This window comes from Aphelocoma coerulescens, unplaced genomic scaffold, assembly GCF_041296385.1.
Source record: "Aphelocoma coerulescens isolate FSJ_1873_10779 unplaced genomic scaffold, UR_Acoe_1.0 HiC_scaffold_57, whole genome shotgun sequence".
Lineage (NCBI taxonomy): Eukaryota > Metazoa > Chordata > Aves > Passeriformes > Corvidae > Aphelocoma > Aphelocoma coerulescens.
This window is the reverse complement of record NW_027183916.1, coordinates 2,815,696-2,833,837: the sequence shown is the minus strand read 5'-3', so window position 1 is coordinate 2,833,837 and position 18,142 is coordinate 2,815,696.

Here is an 18,142-nt window from a genome sequence, read left to right as displayed (position 1 = left end):
TGAGGGCAACCTTTTTGTCCTGACACCGTTGATTTGAGTGCAGGGCCGTTTGCAAGTTGCCTCTGTCTGCCCTTGGGGTGGTTTCGAGCTGGGCCAGGTGCTTGGCCTTCTTTTGCAAGTCTGCAGCGCCGTCGTGTGGTTGTTTCCATGAGCGCTGACAGTGCCCGGCAAAAAGCGCTTGGCTGGCGCGGCCCCAGTCGTGTGGAAGCAGTTGGTGGAAGAGCTCCGCTGTGCATCCTGCCTCTTGGAGACATAAAAGGATGTAACCCTGCGCGTAGCGGGGAAGCAAGACGAATCTTTTCATTGTTGGCTGAGCAGTTTCCAAGCGGCAAAAGTAAAGGCAGTTTCAGCACGGCCTCTTTCTTTCAGAACCTTTTCTGTGCCATCATGAACATGCTCAACATGCCACTCGCACCCGCTGAACTGCATCAAAGGCTCTGGAGATAGGCACTTTCCTTCAAGCTCTCTGTAGCATCCTACCCTCCACCTCTGGCGGATCCCAAAGCCCTTCCAAACATCCAGCAGCTGCACGCAGAGAACAAGTGCTAGAACAAGGCGTTGGCCTTCCTAGTCCTTTTAAAGTCTGTGAACTAGGCGAAACATTCCAGTGAGCAGCACTTTCCTTCGCAACTATATCTAGAGCATCATCACATTCTCTCCAAGTGGGTAAGTCCACCCTTGCAGCGCAGCGTTTGCAGCCACAGTTCGGACTGAGAGATAGGCCAGGTGAGAAAGCATTTCTTGACTATCCCTCTTCTCTGGAAGACTTGATACTCGCAGCGCGACCACGTCCACACACCTTCAGTGTGGCCAGGTTCAAGCAGCTAGAGCTCCCAGAGATGGGAGAGTCAGGAGAGAAGACGTTCCAAAAGTACCGTGTACTTACAGCAGCATTAAAACTGTGCACAGCAGTCTGCAGCACTGTAGACTGCGGCTTCTCCGACAGACGAGCCATCCCATTGTTGCCTCTCGCAGCCTGCTTGCTAGCTGCTCTCCTGAAGAAAAGAACTAGAAGAAAAAGCCAATGCTGGGCTGCACCTTCCCCTTGCCTTACGTAAAGCCACCTAAACTCCCCGCTGCACTCTCTACTTCCCCTCTCCTTGGAAGCGACCACTGTGTTTGCTGCATCTCGAAGCCTAAAGTTAAGCGCCAGTGGTTTTGGGGATGGTTGGAAGAGGGATAAGTAGTAGCACAAGGAAGTAGTTGTCGTTGAACTTCCTCCTTCTCAATGCTAACGTGAATTGGGCAGGCAGGCGAGTGCTAGCCACGCTCCTTTCTCAGTTTGTACGCTGCGGACACGAGTCCGGTGCTCTGCGCCTTCGTTCGGCCTCTTTAGTACCCATGTCGCTCTTTCATTCAGCCGGAGTCGAAGCGTCGTCTACTTCTCGCCCAGAGAGCACGGTGCCGGCAGCGAAATGCCCCAGCCGACTGCTTCTGCCGACACACGCCTGGTCTATGCACTTTCCCTCGCAGCGACATACAGCAGCACTTTCGGTCTTTCTTGTCGTCCAAATGGAAAGGGAAAGATTCTCTGCTATGTCCCGCCCAGAGAACAGTTTTAGGTCAACCAGCACGCCCAGAGCTTGCCCTCGACGCGTGGAAACTTGTGTTTGCACCACATTCAAGTGGTAGCCGTCTTTCCTTTACAGGCTGCAGAACGCCGTCAGATCCCGGTGCTCTCTGCACCTGCCTTCTCAGTTCCAATACCGCCGCGCACAATACAGCTTTGCAGGAAGCAAACACGCGGATAGTCATGTCGCTCAGAAGAACGTGCCAGGACGAAAAGATGTTCTTCCTTTCTCCTCGTCGCCCATATTGTGGTGCTGTATTAAAAGCCTTGGCCAGCGAAAGGCTGATCCAGCAAGTGTTTCTCACCTGATGCATTTCGCTGAGGGAGAGCTGAGGAAAATCCTTGCACAGCACACTGCGGATGCGTGCAGTACACATGCTGAAGAGAGCCACAGCTAAAAGCAATCGCTGGGCTTCAGTTCTGTCCAGACGGCAGAAGGCGAAGAACGAAGCAGCTGGGCACCGCGTTAACGTACTCAGTGGACCGAATTTCAAATGTTCAGCCAAGAGCTGCTTCACAAGCAGATTCAGCTGAGAATGCTCTGGCTGGTTCACAAAGTAAGGCGTAGCCGTTGCACTCTATCACACTATCAGGCCAGAAGAAGTTTCTTACACCTTCAATGCTGCAGAGTCCATGCAGCTGGAGCACACGCAGTAGGACGCGTCCAGATAGACGGCGTTCTTCAAGTACCCCCCTCCTCCAAGCAGCCTTGAAACTGAGCACAATACACTGCGGCTCGGGAGCTTCCTTCTCAGATAGACGTGCCGTCACGTTATTCACTCTCGCAGCTCCGTTGCCCACTAGCAGCAGGTGCTACCAAAGCAAAATGCTCCAGAAGTAAAAAGCACTGCTGAGCAAACCTTTTCCTTTGCCTCACGTAAAGCACTGTAAACTGTCCGCTGCACTCTTTATTTCCATTCTCCGCTGCATCTACCACTGTCATCTCTGCATCTCGAAGCATAAAGCTCGGCACAATTCTTCCCAGGGAAAGCTGGAAGAGAAATAGGTAGCAGCACAAGTAGCTGCAAGTGGAACTTTTGTTTTCAACTGCTAACGTGAATCCGAAAAGAAGCGAGCGGCAGCCACGCTTCTTCTTGCAGCCTGTGCGATGCGCACACCAGCTCGGTGCTCTGCGCCCTCATTCGTATGCTCTTCGTACCATGTCGCGCTTTTCATTCTGCCGGAGTCGAAGCGTCGTCTACTTCTCGCCCGGAGAGCACGGTGCCGGCAGAGAAATGCCCCAGCCGACTGCCCTTCCGAAACACACCAGGGCTATGCACTTTTCTCGCAGCGACATACAGCAGCACTTTCGGTCTTTTCTTGTCGTCCAAATGTAAAGGGAAAGATTCTCAGCAATGTCGGGCACAGAGAACAGTTTTAGGTCAACAAGCACGCCCAGAGCTTGCCCGCGACTCGTGGAAACTTGTGTTTGCACACATTCCAGTGGCAGCCCTCTTTCCTTTACAGCCTGCAGAGCGCCGTCAGATCGCGGTGCTCTCTGCACCTGCCTTCTCCCTTCCAAGTACCACTGCGCACAATACAGCCTTGCAGGAAGCAAAGGCGCGGATAGTCGTCTCGCAGAGAAGAACGTGCAAAGACGAAAAGATGTTCTTCTTTGCTCCTCCTCGTCGCCCAGATTGTGGTGCTGTACTGAAAGCCATGGCCAGCGAAAGGCTAATCCAGCAAGTGTTTCTCACCTGATGCATTTCGCTGAGGGAGAGCTGAGGAAAATCCTTGCACAGCACACTGCGGATGCGTGCAGTACACATGCTGAAGAGCGGCAAAACTCAAAGCCATCGCTGGGCTTCAGTTCTGTCCAGACCGCAGAAGGCGAAGAACGAAGCAGCTGGGCACCGCGTTAACGTACTCAGTGGACCGAATTTCAAATGTCCAGCCAAAAGCTGCTTCATAAGCAGATTCAGCTGAGAATGCTCTGGCTGGTTCACAAAGTAAGGCGTAGCCGTTGCACTCTATCACACTATCAGGCCAGAAGAAGTTTCTTACACCTTCAATGCTGCAGAGTCCATGCAGCTGGAGCACACCAAGAAGGACGCGTCCAGATAGACGGCGTTCTTCAAGTACCCCCCTCCTCCAAGCAGCCTTGAAACTGAGCACAATACACTGCGGCTCGGGAGCTTCCTTCTCAGATAGACGTGCCGTCACGTTATTCACTCTCGCAGCTCCGTTGCCCACTTGCAGCAGCTGCTACCAAAGCAAAATGCTCCAGAAGTAAAAAGCACTGCCGGGCTGTACTTTCGCCTTGCCGCACGTGAAGCACCATAAACTGTCCGCTGTACTCTGTATTTCCCTTCTCCGCCGCATCTACCACTGTCATCTCTGCATCTCGAAGCATAAAGCTCGGCACAATTCTTCCCAGGGAAAGCTGGAAGAGAAATAGGTAGCAGCACAAGTAGCTGCAAGTGGAACTTTTGTTTTCAACTGCTAATGTGAATCCGAAAAGAAGCGAGCGGCAGCCACGCTTCTTCTTGCAGCCTGTGCGATGCGCACACCAGCTCGGTGCTCTGCGCCCTCATTCGTATGCTCTTCGTACCATGTCGCGCTTTTCATTCTGCCGGAGTCGAAGCGTCGTCTACTTCTCGCCTGAGAGCACGGTGCCGGCAGAGAAACGCTCCGGGCTTCTGCCTCTGCCGAAACACGCCTGGGCTATCCCTCTCAGCGTTAAGTAGCACAAAATGCTGTCTGCATTGTGGTCTTAATCTTAAGGGAAAGATTCTCTGCTTCGGCTAGCACAGAGAACTTTGCTGGGACAATACATGTGTTTTATTATCCTTTCTCGCAAGAAGACTATGGTGCTTCTTTGGAACTGTTGGCCAGTGTAAGGCTAATCCAGCAAGTGCTTCTCTCCTGACACATTTCTCTGAGCGAGAGCTTCGGCGGACAGTTGGGCTCTGCGAAGCAGAAAGTCTGTGCTTGCACGTAGCGCTGAGGAGAATCTGTGCACAGCGCGCTCTGGATGCGTGCAGTACACACACTAAAGAGAGCCAAAGCTCAATGTCTCAGTTCTGTCCAGCGCCGGAAATTGAGAAGAACGCAGCCCCAGAGCTCTGGGCTGGAGTGTGCGATGGTTATGAGCTGTGCCGCTCTTCTGCGTGTCTACTGCACGCATCCATAGTGTACAGTGCAAGGATTTTCCTCAGCTCTCGCTCAGCGAAATGCATTAGAAGGGAAGCACATGCTAGATTAGCCATTCGTTAGCCCACGCTTTCAGTAGAGCACCACAATCTGGGCGACGAGGAAAAGCAAAGAAGAACATCTTTTCGTCTTTGCACGATCTTCTCTGCGAGACATCTCTCCACGTCTTTGCTTCCTGCAAGGCTGTAAGGTGCGCGGTGGTACTTGGAAGGGAGAAGGCAGGTGCAGAGAGCACCGCGATCTGACGGCGCTCTGCAGGCTTAAAGGAAAGAAAGCTACCACTTGAATGTGGTGCAAATACCAATTTCCACGCGTCGCGGGTAAGCTCCGGGTAAGCTTGGTGACCTAAAACTGGGCGCTGAGTGAGACGTAACCGAGAATCTTTCCCTTTGCATTCCGGCTCCAACGCAAACAGAATGTGATGCTACTTAGCGCTGCGAGGGAAAGTGCATAGCCCTGGTGTGTTTGGGAAGAATCAGCAGCCTGGAGCGTTTTTCTGGAGCCTTTCTCCGCTGGCACCGTGCTCTCTGGGCGAGAAGTAGACGACGCTTCGACTCCGGCAGAATGAAAGCGCGACATGGTACGAAGAGCATTAAAGAATGAGGGCAGAGGGCCGAGCTGGTGTGTGCATCGCACAGGCTGCAAGAGGAAGCCTGGCTGCCGCTCGCTTGTTTCCGGATTCACGTTAGCGTTTTAAAACAGAAAGTTCCACTTGCAGCTACTTGTGCTGCTGCCTATTTCTCTTCCAGCGTTCCCTGGGAGGAATTGTGCCGAGCTTTATGCTTCGAGATGCAGAGATAACAGTGGTAGATGCGGCGGAGAATGGAAATACAGAGCACAGCGGACAGTTTATGGTGGTTTACGTGAGGCAAGGGAAAGCGCAGCCCGGCAGTGCTTTTTACTTCTGGAGCATTTTGCTTTGGTAGCAGCTGCTGCAAGTGGGCAACGGAGCTGCGAGAGTGAATAACGTGACGGCACGTCTATCTGAGAAGGAAGCTCCCGAGCCGCAGTGTGTTGTGCTCAGTTTCAAGGCTGCTTGGAGGAGGGGGGTACTTGAAGACCGCCTTCTATCTCGACGCGTCCTACTGCGTGTGCTCCAGCTGCATGGACGCTGCAGCATTGAAGGTGTAGGATACTGCTTCTGGCCAGGTAGTGTGATGAATGGAAACGGCTGCGCCTTACTTTGTGAAGCAGCCAGAGCATTCTCAGCTGAATCTGCTTATGAAGCAGCTTTTGGCTGGACATTTGAAATTCGGTCCACTGAGTACGTTAACGCGGTGCCCAGTTGCTTCGTTCTTTGCCTTCTGCGGTCTGGACAAAACTGAAGCCCAGCGATGGCTTTGCGTTTTGGCGCTCTTCAGCGCGAACACTGCACGCATCCACAGTGTGCTGCGCACGGATTTTCCTCAGCTCGACGTACAATCATTTTCTTGCTGTTTCCAGAGTCTAAACTCTTCGTGAAACTCTCGCTCAGCGAGATGCGTCAGGAATGAGGCACTTGCTGGATGAGCTTTTCGCTAGCCAAGACTTTCAATACAGCACCACAATTCAGGCAAGAAGCAGGAGAAAGGAAGATCATCTTTTCGTCCTTCCACGTTCTTCTCTGCGAGATGACGACCCGTGTCTTTGCTTCCTGCAAGGCTGTAAGGGGCGCGGTAGTACTTAGAACTGAGAAGGCAGGTGCAGAGAGCACGGCGGTCTGACGGTGCTCTGCAGGCTGTAAAGGAAAGAAGGCAACCACTTGAATGTGGTGCAAACACAAGTTTCCACGCGTCGCGGGTAAGCTCCGGGTAAGCTTGTTGACCTAAAACAGTGCGAGACGGAGCTGAGACTCTTTCCCTTTACATTTGGACGACAAGAAAGACCGAAAGTGCTGCTGTATGTCGCTGCGAGGGAAAGTGCATAGACCAGGCGCGTGTCAGCAGAAGCAGTCGGCTGGGGCATTTCGCTGCCGGCACCGTGCTCTCTGGGCGAGAAGTAGACGACGCTTCGACTCCGGCTGAATGAAAGAGCGACATGGGTACTAAAGAGGCCGAACGAAGGCGCAGAGCACCGGGCTGGTGTCCGCAGCGTACAAACTGAGAAAGGAGCATGGCTGGCACTCGCCTGCCTGCCCAATTCACGTTAGCATTGAGAAGGAGGAAGTTCAACGACAACTACTTCCTTGTGCTACTACTTATCCCTCTTCCAACCATCCTTGGAAACTTTGGCGCTTAACTTTAGGCTTCGAGATGCAGCAAACACAGTGGTCGCTTCCAAGGAGAGGGGAAGTAGAGAGTGCAGCGGGGAGTTTAGGTGGCTTTACGTAAGGCAAGGGGAAGGTGCAGCCCAGCATTGGCTTTTTCTTCTAGTTCTTTTCTTCAGGAGAGCAGCTAGCAAGCAGGCTGCGAGAGGCAACAATGGGATGGCTCGTCTGTCGGAGAAGCCGCAGTCTACAGTGCTGCAGACTGCTGTGCACAGTTTTAATGCTGCTGTAAGTACACGGTACTTTTGGAACGTCTTCTCTCCTGACTCTCCCATCTATGGGAGCTCTAGCTGCTTGAACCTGGCCACACTGAAGGTGTGTGGACGTGGTCGCGCTGTGAGTATCAAGTCTTCCAGAGAAGAGGGATAGTCAAGAAATGCTTTCTCACCTGGCCTATCTCTCAGTCCGAACTGTGGCTGCAAACGCTGCGCTGCAAGGGTGGACTTACCCACTTGGAGAGAATGTGATGATGCTCTAGATATAGTTGCGAAGGAAAGTGCTGCTCACTGGAATGTTTCGCCTAGTTCACAGACTTTAAAAGGACTAGGAAGGCCAACGCCTTGTTCTAGCACTTGTTCTCTGCGTGCAGCTGCTGGATGTTTGGAAGGGCTTTGGGATCCGCCAGAGGTGGAGGGTAGGATGCTACAGAGAGCTTGAAGGAAAGTGCCTATCTCCAGAGCCTTTGATGCAGTTCAGCGGGTGCGAGTGGCATGTTGAGCATGTTCATGATGGCACAGAAAAGGTTCTGAAAGAAAGAGGCCGTGCTGAAACTGCCTTTACTTTTGCCGCTTGGAAACTGCTCAGCCAACAATGAAAAGATTCGTCTTGCTTCCCCGCTACGCGCAGGGTTACATCCTTTTATGTCTCCAAGAGGCAGGATGCACAGCGGAGCTCTTCCACCAACTGCTTCCACACGACTGGGGCCGCGCCAGCCAAGCGCTTTTTGCCGGGCACTGTCAGCGCTCATGGAAACAACCACACGACGGCGCTGCAGACTTGCAAAAGAAGGCCAAGCACCTGGCCCAGCTCGAAACCACCCCAAGGGCAGACAGAGGCAACTTGCAAACGGCCCTGCACTCAAATCAACGGTGTCAGGACAAAAAGGTTGCCCTCATCTTCCCCTTCCAAGAGCACACTCTTCTTTACACCACACCTCTTTGGCCCAAACAAATCTTTTCCCTCTCGCAGATTCCGCCCACCAGCTTGAAACCATCTGGCAAAAACAGGGCTCAAAACAGTGCCAGCTGAGGAAGATCTTGCTGCCTACAACTTCACCTGCACCCCTCAAACTAGCAGCACACACGCTGTTCTCAGCACTCTCCTTCTCAGCTCTAGGTACCATCCTAAGCCTTCCCTCTCCCAGAGTCAGGATCCAAAGGCAACGGCACCAGGGACTGCTCACACACTGAAGGCACCAGGACAAATAGCTTAAGAGCTTGGCCTTTGCATTCCCACCGACAGCTCAACAGCTCGAACCCAGAGAGAGCTCTGCCTGTTGGGAAAAGCCTTTAAAATCCCTAGGAGTACCTGATGTGCACATCCAAACCTGCCTTCCTTGCCAAAGAGAGCAACTACAAGCCCATCTCCAAAGAAACGGCATCCCCTCCTGCAAAATACAACACATCCAGCGACTGATCCGCCTCCAGTATTGAATATGTCCAACAATTGCCCCCACACGCACAGGGGCCAGAAGAGAAATGTCTTGCTGGACTATTCCTCCCCACAGTACCTTAACATCTGCTCCAGCAACACTGGCACTATGTCCTTGCCTTCCCAAGGAAAGGCACTCCGAGTCTCTTGGCCTTGCCTTGTCTAGTTCTTCTTAAGCTACCCTTGCTCTGCTTCCTTTGCCTGCGTCTGCCTTGCCTCGCACTGCCTACAACTTGCTGGCTTTGCTTTGCCCGGCCTACCACTCTTTCCCTTGCCTTCCATGCAGGCAAGGCGCTGCAAACCGAGTGCAGGCAATTGTGGGCAAGTCAAGGGAGAGGTAGGCAAGGCCAGAGCAGTGAGGGGAAAGCAAATGGAGTGGTAGACAAGAGAAGGTCCAGAAGTTAGAGGCAAGGCTGGCTGTAGGAAGGAAGGGCCACTGATGGGAAGGCCAGGCAGAAACAGGAAGGGCTCAGCAAGCCAAGGCCCTGGAGGAAAACAGTAGGCAGGTCATGTGCTGGGCATGGCCGTGCAAAGGAATGCAAGGCTCCAGAGGGCTAGCAGGGCAAGGCAAGGCAACTGTTGTGTTGCCAAGGCAAGGCCAGGCAAGGCAGGTGAGAAGTACATTCAAGGACTGCTGGTACACAAAAGTGGCCAGGACCAAGTGCTCTGTGTGGCCTTGATCCCGCGTGGGTCATCTCTCCTCTGTACCTAAAAGACTTGAGCTACCTGCTTTCCCTTGTATGCAAAAGAACTCTCTTTCTGGTCCCCGAGCTCAAGGGCAAAATGTGAATTGCCCCTCCAAGGTTCAAGACATGCAAGGATTGCTCCCAGACAAAGGCTGCCCACAGAGATGAGTGTGGCAACATGCGTCCTCCCCTGGTCTTCCTCTCATGGGATCCTGAAACACCGGAGATGCTTGAGAGCTTTGAGATTCCTCGGAGGAGCAGAAAGGGCAGGGCAAGGCCCAGAAATGTCATTGAAAAGGGGTGTTGAATTCCAGGTGGGGGAGGGGTGAGCAAGGTCATGCAAGGCAAGGGAGGGGTTCAAGGGCAAGGCAAGGCAAGTGGTGGCTTTGCGAGGCGAGGCAAGGCAATGAGGGTCCTAGAAGGAAAAGGAAAGGTGAGGCCAGACCTAGACGAATGTGAAAGGAAGTCAGGTGGGGGATGGGTGAGCAAGTCAGTGCAAGGCAGGGGAGAAAAGGCAGGTTGAGGGAAGGCTACAGAGGGGGCAGCAAGGAAATGCAAGGCATGGGGAAGCATGCGAGGAGTGGGTGCTGCCAGCCGGTGGGGATGGCAGGGGCGGGGCCACTGCAAGTAGCATGGTGGGGATGTGGAGGGGGTGTTAGTGTGCGGGAGGTGTGTGTGTGTGTGTGTGTGTGTGCAGTGGAGTGCAGGGTAAGTGCAGGTGTGTGTGTGCGTATACGGGGGTTTTGTGCCAGGTGCTGTGCCGGGGAGAGCCGTTCCACCGCAAGGAAGGTGTGGGAGTGAAAGGAGTAAGATAGATGTGTCTTTACAAAGAGACCGTGTGAATCTCTCCTTAGACAAGGCTAGGAATTTACAGGGAGGGAAGTAACAGAAGAAAGTATTCGTTCTAGAAACTGTTACTAATCAACAGAGACTGTTGCTCAGCCAAGGCCCTGCTAAATTCCCGAACCTAGAGCAAGGCAGCAAAGACTTCCCAGCATTAGGAATAGTTTGGTTTTCTTCCTTTTCCATTCCAAAAGGGGAGTGCATATTAGAGGGGGGCATAGAGTAGGCAGTTCCGGAAGTCTGTAATTCCCGAGTACCTCAGAGGGTGCTGTTGCCAGGAACTTAACATCAGAAGGGGGCTGCTTCCCGCAATCATTTGAGAGACTCCATGGCAAAAGCCCCATGGCCTCTCCCTGGAGTTGAAGAATGTTACAGGACTCCTCTGTCTCCTTTTTGGTGGATGAAGAAACTCAGAAAGCCACACTTCTGCCAGAACTCTCCAAGATGCCCCCTTTGCTCCCCGTGACTCCATCACTGCCCAGGAAGCTGTCTTTTCTACCACAGCAGTTTGACATACAGTTAAAAGTCGTGTGGCAGAGAAAAAAGGCAAGAATTGGTTTCCAAGGGATGGCAAACAAGAGATACCAGAACCTTTGGCCCTACCAATATTAAAGCAACTCCATTAAGAGAGTCCTTGCACTTCCTGAGGATTGGCAGAAGCCTATCTCATGATGTATGTTGCTGGGGGTCTTTTTAGACTGGCAAAAGGAGCTGTTGAAGGTTGCTTGATCTGTGCTAAAGCCAACAGCCAAGTTACAAAGTAACTTGCTAGAGGAGGGAGGCCTTGGGCTGCATGGCCCTTCCAAAGATGCCAGGTGGATTTTCCGGAGATGCCCCAAGTGGCAAGGCTTAATATCTTCTGGTAATCGTATGTCAGCTAGCAAGGTGGCCAGAAGTATTTCCAACTACTTCAGTAATGACAGGATCAGTTCTTAAGGCATTTTTGGAACAAATCATTCCAAGATACAGCATTGTAGAAGCAATAGATTCAGATAGGGGAACTCATTTTGCAGGAAAGATCCTTCAAGGGGTTTTGGCTTCTTTAGGAACACAATAGAACCTCCATAGGCCCTGGCACCCCCAGAGCTCGGCTCGGGTAGAAAACAATGAAGAGAGAAATAAACACCTTTTGAAGCTGGTAATAGAAACCAAGATGCCATGGGTAGGGCTTTGGACATTGGCTTTGGTGAGAATGAGGGCCCAACCCAGAAGAGAGATTCAGTTATCTCCCTTTCAATCGTTGTTTGCAATTGCCCTGGTAAGTCTCCACCTAGTGGGGGGGTAGAGGCAAGTGATGCATTTTTAAAACCATCTGTGGCCAGGATCCTGCTTCTTGTGAAACCCCTTCAACAGGAAGCTCAGCTGGCGCAAGCCCGGCCTTTGGACTTTGCTGCTTTTAACATCCAACCAGGAGATTGAGTCCTAGTTAAGGAGTAGAAAGAAGCGCCAGTGCTGGTGAAATGGTGTGGCCCATTCCAAGTGTCACTGACGACAGAAACAGCCGTCAAGTAAGCTGAACACAGGTGAACCCATCACTCTCGGGTCAAGGTCTCTGAAGCCTCAGAGATTTGCACATCTCAGCTGGAGGAGAAGGCCGGGAGGCCGTGACTGACACTCTGCAGGAGTGGGCCGGAGCAGTAGGCAGTGCTTCGACATCGGAAGAAGCCCCGCAGTCCTACCTTCAGACCGTCTGCTGAAATAGACTGTAAAGGCATCCCTCCTCTAGAATCTCCACTCACTTGGGGGCTAATACTTGTGGCCATTTTGTTACGTTAAGTGGTTTCTGTGTCTTCAATTGCCACAGGTGCTGCAGAAGACAACGGGAAAATTAGACTAGCTAATTAGATGACACTATTAAAACATTTTCCTTACTAATTCTACTTTGATATGGTCAGCTGAGTTTAGGCCAGGAGTGGGAGAATCAATTTGCAGCCTTAGGAGAAGAAGTAGCAAAAGTTTTTAACCTTAGCAATTGCTGGCTCTGTGGAAGGCCAGGAGGATCTGAAGAGTGGCCATAGTTGGCTAGCCCAGCTGAACCTAAATGGTGGGTCAATGTGAGGGCCACAGTGGGATGGGATTTGGGGCCAAAGAAGGAAGTTCATGGCCACTTCATTCTTCTCCAACAGGCACTTATTGCCTAAATAGGATAGGGCGTGTCTTTGTAGGAAAAGGCAATTGTCAATTGACTTTCCCTCTGGGCTTGAACAACTGGGTTTGGACCCCCAATTGCCCTCCTTCCAATTGTTCCAAATATCAAGGCAAATGCAATCAAATACCTGTTCGGCTCACTAACAGTAGCTGCGTAAGGCGTTCTTATCACACTTACCAAAAATATTTGGAAGCCTGTAAAGCAATGGGGAGGGACAAGGGGTTTTTTTGACCACCTGTTTTTGAGCAGTCCCCACAAAAATTCCACAAGTAGAAGACATGTTGTTTGTGATTATCAGTGGGAATGGCCACACCGGATTGGAACTCAAAGCCTTTTAGTGAGTTCTGCTCCAAATCCAACCAAGCAGCTTGCAGATGTAAATGTAGGTGGGAACCCTGTGCGGGAGCTTGGAAATGCTGGGACTCTTATGGTGGGGCAACTCTTGTTGGAGGACCGTTAGGCCCGGGAATCCTGCTGTATTTTGAGCCACCAATTGATGACCATGGGTAGGTTCCTTTGCTAATGGAACACGGGCTTTGAAAGGACAGTATTGGATTTGTGGCCAACATGCTTAGCTCAGGTTACCTCCAAACTGGTCAGGGATATGGTATATTTAGTAGACTGTTGTTCTTTTTGCTACTACAAGTTCTGGGAAATCGCTTAGGAATCAAAATCTGTGATGATTTAATTAGAGAAAAGCAGTCAGCTGATGCAGCCCTGGCTGGAGGGAGCACCCCAAAACGGGGAAATGATGAACGGCCAACAGAACAAGTTACCCAACACGATGGACCAGCCCCTTGGAAACCTAAGGAATTAATCCCAGATGCCTGGGAACCCATTTATCATTTGAAGGAGATAATTAGGTTACAAGCTGTCTCAGAAATAATTACCAACCAGCCAGCCACAGCGCTTGACCTTTTTGCTGAGCAACCCACTTAAATGAGGAAAGCGGTAATTCAACATTGGATGGTATTAGATTATCTGTTAGCAGAAGAAGGAGGAGTTTGTGGGAAATTAAATGACTCGAGCTGCTGTTTGCAAGCAGATGACAGCGGAAAAGTGGTCAAACAAATAACAAAGGAAATAACGTCAGCTCGTGGACCTGTCCAAATGTTGAAAGGATGGGGATGGGACATGTTTTCATGGTTAACTGGCCAGCTCTGGGCTAAATGAATACGATTCCTCCTCTTATATGCTATAGCAACTCTCATCTTTTTACCATGTGTGACACCATGCTGGCTGCAGCTCTTTCAGCAGGTGCTCAAGGGGATGCCGCTAGCAGCCATGCCTACCTGATCCAGAAATGACTACAAAAGGACAGAAAAGGATGTCACTGCAAATAATAGCAAAACCCAAGAAGACTCCAGAAGAAAAAAATTAAATCCATGGTAATTAAGGTTTGTAAAGACAAATACAGAGCAAATAAAAAGAGGAGGGATTAAAAGGAATGAGATGGATGAGTCTTTACAAAGAGACCGTGTGAATCGGCCTGTAGACAAGGCTAGGAAGTTATGGCTAGTGAAGTAACAGAAGAAACTAGGAGTTCTCTAGAACTGTTACTAATCATTAGAGACTGTTGATTAATCAAGGCCGTGTTAAATTCCTGAACCTAGAGCAAGGCAACAAAGACTTAAGAGCATTAGGAATGGGGTTCTTTTCTTTCTTCTCGATGCCAAGAGGGGGGTGCATATTAGAGGGGGGCGCATAGAGTAGGCAGTTCCGGAAGTCTGTATCTCCCGAATACCTCAGCCAGTGGGGAAAAGGAAGAGGGTGCTGTGGCCGGGAACTTGGCATCAAAAGGGGGCTGCATCCCGCAACCGTTTGACAGACGCCATGGGAAAAGCCCCATGGACTCTCCCTGTAGTCGAAGAATGTTGCAGGACTCCTCTGTCTCCTTTTCGGATATAAACCTCAGGCATCGTGGATTAATTTTCCCTAACGGCAGCGACCTGCCGCGTGGTCTCCGTGCTCCTCTCCAGCCCCCCGGGACGTGTAAAATAGTTCCCAGCGGCTCCCACCGCGCGTTGCAGACGGCTGCGCGGCCCCGGGGCTGCCCGCAGTGCTCCCCTGCCCCGCCAGGGCTGCCCGCGGGCTGCGGAGCCGCCTCGCCACCGGCGCGGCCAGGGCTGGGGCCCTTATCGACAGCAGCCGAGGGGCTGCGGAGCGGGCGGCTGCCGGACGATCAGCTATTTTATGCCGCGCGGTGCTGCCGCCTCCATCTAGCTCTCCATCGCGCCGCCGCCCGCCGCCCGCCTGGGCGCGCTCACGCTCGGCCGCGCTCGCCGCCCGCCCAGCCTCGCCGGAAGCTCTCCCGCCCGGGCTGTGCCCCGGCTCCGCCGGCAGCTCGGCAGGGCCCGGCCGCACGCGTGCTGCGTGGCTCGGAGCAGCCGCGTTGCGCCGCAGGCGACGGGGAAGGCGGGGCGGGCAGGCGCCATCGTGGTAGCGCGAGGAGAGGAGCGCCCGGGCGGGGCGGCGAGCGGCGCGGCGGTGAGCGCTTCTGCTTCCTGTCGCTCGGCGGCCGCCCACGGCAGGTGCCGTGTGACCCCGCGGAGCGGCGGGGCCGGCCGGGCGGTGCGCGGCGAGGCTTTCGGCCAGCGGCGGCCACAGCGAGAGGCTGCTGGCACTGCCCGTGCCGGTGGAGAGAGCGGGGATCCGAGGCCGGCCTTCCCCGGGCGACGAGGGGAGGCCGCCTTTGCCGCGCTGCCCTCCGTGCAGCATGTGGCCGATTCCGGCGAACCCGGGGTCTCCGCAGCGGCGCGGGCGGGAGGGAAGTGGGGAGCGCGCTCGGTGCCGTGCCGGCCGCTCCCGGCCAGCGCTGCGCTGCGCCGAGGCGTTTTCCCGCCCGTCCTGGGAAGGACATAAGCGACACCGTAGTTGGAGCTTAGCTGTCAGGGGGTACAACTTCCCTCCATTGGCGACCTCCTTTTCCCTCTGATTCAGCTACCTTGTGGTAGGTGCGATGGTACTGAAGAAGGGTGGCGGCTTGGCACAGTTGCTGTCATAGGTGGTGCGAGAGCTCCACGCAAGGAGCTTTGAGTGGCATGTGTGAGGGTAGGAGGGTACGGCACCCATAGCTGAAGGCAAAAAAGGTCAGGGCATGTCATCAGCCGCAGTCGTGCTAAGTTGTTCATCTTTGCAAACTGCTTGCCGAGTTGTTCCTTTCTTAGGTAATGGGGGCTTGTATCAACCAGAACTGCAAATGGTCAGTATTTGCAGAGAAGGTTACTTGGACTGTTGTTGAAGTGAGTGTAGCAGTTTCTATGGCATTCTGCAAAAAAAGTGACAGGTCTCCCTGTGTTCCCCAGTTCTTAACAAAGATGAAGTTAACAAACCCCTGAAAAGAGGTTTTGCAAAACTTCAGGGATATTTTCCTACTAGTACTGTAGAGACAACCATAGTCACCTTGTCTTTCCAAAAGTGAAGGTTCCCTATTTTTGTCCAAGAGCATCAAGTGCTTTTGATCAGCGTTTGTGTGCATGCATTAGCCTCGTTCTTGCTCTTCCTTGGAGAACTTTTACAATACTCACATGATCTGTGTAGGCTGCAGACTGCAGTGGTGAACTTCAAGGCTTCCAGCAGAAGGGAGATGCTATCCACATTTTGGATTCTCCTTAGTCTGAACCTTCAACGTCCAAGGCTTCACTTTTCAAGCAGTTGGAAGAGCTCCAAATTAAGACATGAACAGGTCTTAATTGACCTTGCCACCGCCTCAGTTAGTCAAGTAATGCTGTGCATTGGGTTTGACTAGTGCAACATGTGCTTAAAATATGTAGAGTAACTCCTCGATTACCCTCTCAGAAGGGTTGGAATGGAGAACAAGGAGTTCCCAAGACAAATATTTGGTGTACCAGGAGTAGAATTTAGGAGTTGATTGCAGAGCACTGCATGCACAAATGTCTAAGGAGAATCCATCTTTTGATGTCCCATCTATGCTTGTTCTCATTTGAAATCCTGCACATTCTGCAGGCTGGTTTTGTTAGGCTTGGGGCTGGGGAAGGAGTGATGGTGGGGGAGGAGTGGGTGTTGGTTTTGGGTTATTTTTTTGTTTCCAGAATAGTGTACACAGAACTTGTGCCCAAAACCAGCAGTAGGAAACAATGCAGGTATAAAAGAAGGTCACAGAAATGTCAGATAATACGAATCTGAAAGCGCTTCAGTATTTTACTCAGGAGTTTCACTCTAACAAGGTGATTTTCCTTCACAGAAATGTAGTGGCAGGCTTATGCCATGCTAGAAGTGATGACCTTTCTCTGCCCCAAATTGAGCAGCAAAAGGTTTTGGCTCTTAATTTGAACCCCTGAGCCAGCTGTGTTTCAGGCTGCAGAAGCTGCAGCTGTTGTGGCAGACGCGGGGTGCAGCCCTGCCTGCCAGTTCCGAGCTGGCCTGCGCTGGTGGCAGCCGTCAGCGCCCGGGGTCCCCTGTGCCACCCATGCCAGGGCTCTGCCTGCCTGCCTCGCAGCCCTGGTAGCCTCAGGGAAACATCGCACTACTCCATCTGCTTTAAAAACAAACAAGCAAACAAAAAGCTCCCTGTAAATATATGTAGAAGTCTTGAAACTAATTCTCAGCGCTTGCTCGGAGTTTGTTGATGGAGCAAATGGATTTTGGATAAACTGCTATTGCTAGTACTACTTAGGTTCCTAAACTTCAGAAGGGAGGCTATGGTGGTCACGTACCCCTGAGGAATGTTGGGAACAGTAAGACAGCTCAGTCATTTCAAGGTGGCCAGAAAATGGGTGTGGCAGTGGAGTGGACACTCTGTGAGTAGGTAGCCTTAAGTCATGTAACGACATGCACTTCAGTGGGAATTTTGCATCAACACCAAGAGATTGTGTCATGATGTGTTGCGTAACAACAAATTGGGCCAAAATTCTGCTGATTTTGACCAAGGTGGATGGGCCACCTTCACTTAAGCTGGCAAAGGGACATAAGTCAATGATGTTTGAAAAACAGCCATGAAACATAGCCCCTTTAGTTTGTTGCTCTGTTGCAAGTCTGCAAAGCTCTGTTGACAGGTCATTGGAAGTAGCTGTTGGAATCTAAGTGCAGTTGGACGCTTTGTCAGTCAGCATCAGCAGGAGGCTTAACGGTTTAGGTTGAGAGGTGGTGCATGGTTTTTTTTCAGAGGAATGGCCCAGTGAAGAGCAGTGTTCACTGCCATGACTACCGTTGTAGCCTTCAAGAGCAATGGTTCATTCAGAGAGAACTTCCTTGGTTCTGCTGGTTTGGTTTCGCAGCTGGAGCAAAGGTACAGCACTGGAAGCAATTCCTAGGGCAGAAGCGGGAGATATCCGAAGCTCTGGACTTCGTTGCCTAAGTGAGCGTAGTCTAATTGGAAGAGTGGTGAGCATCAGTGATATCAGATTTTTTACAAGTTCTTAATTCTGTCAAAACAAGAAAGAAGGAGAGTGATGAAGATGAAATCCTTTCCTCTTCAATCTGCCTACGCAACAACTTCAGCTGTAGTTGTAATGTGTATTCACCTATTTTGAATTGCCCAAAACCAGGCCTAGAGATGCTTCAGAGTCAGAGAAGCGGGTATTTGCTTTATTCGGCGCTGGGTGCATGGGGGATCACTCCTCCTAACACACACACACAGAGCACTCCATACAGTCCAGCATTATGTGTAAAATTTATGAACATTCATCACAATTCTTGGGATAGGAGTGGTTCTAGAAATTACTTCTCGGAAGTCATTAATATCATTAGCATACGTGCCATGCATGCGCTGTGTACGCTGATGGGCGCACTGAGGAAGGCTCCTCTTCTTCCTCGAGGGTCTTTCTGATGAAGATCAGTAGTCTTTGTCACAATGCACTTTTTACCTTTCTTTCTGGAGCATGCGC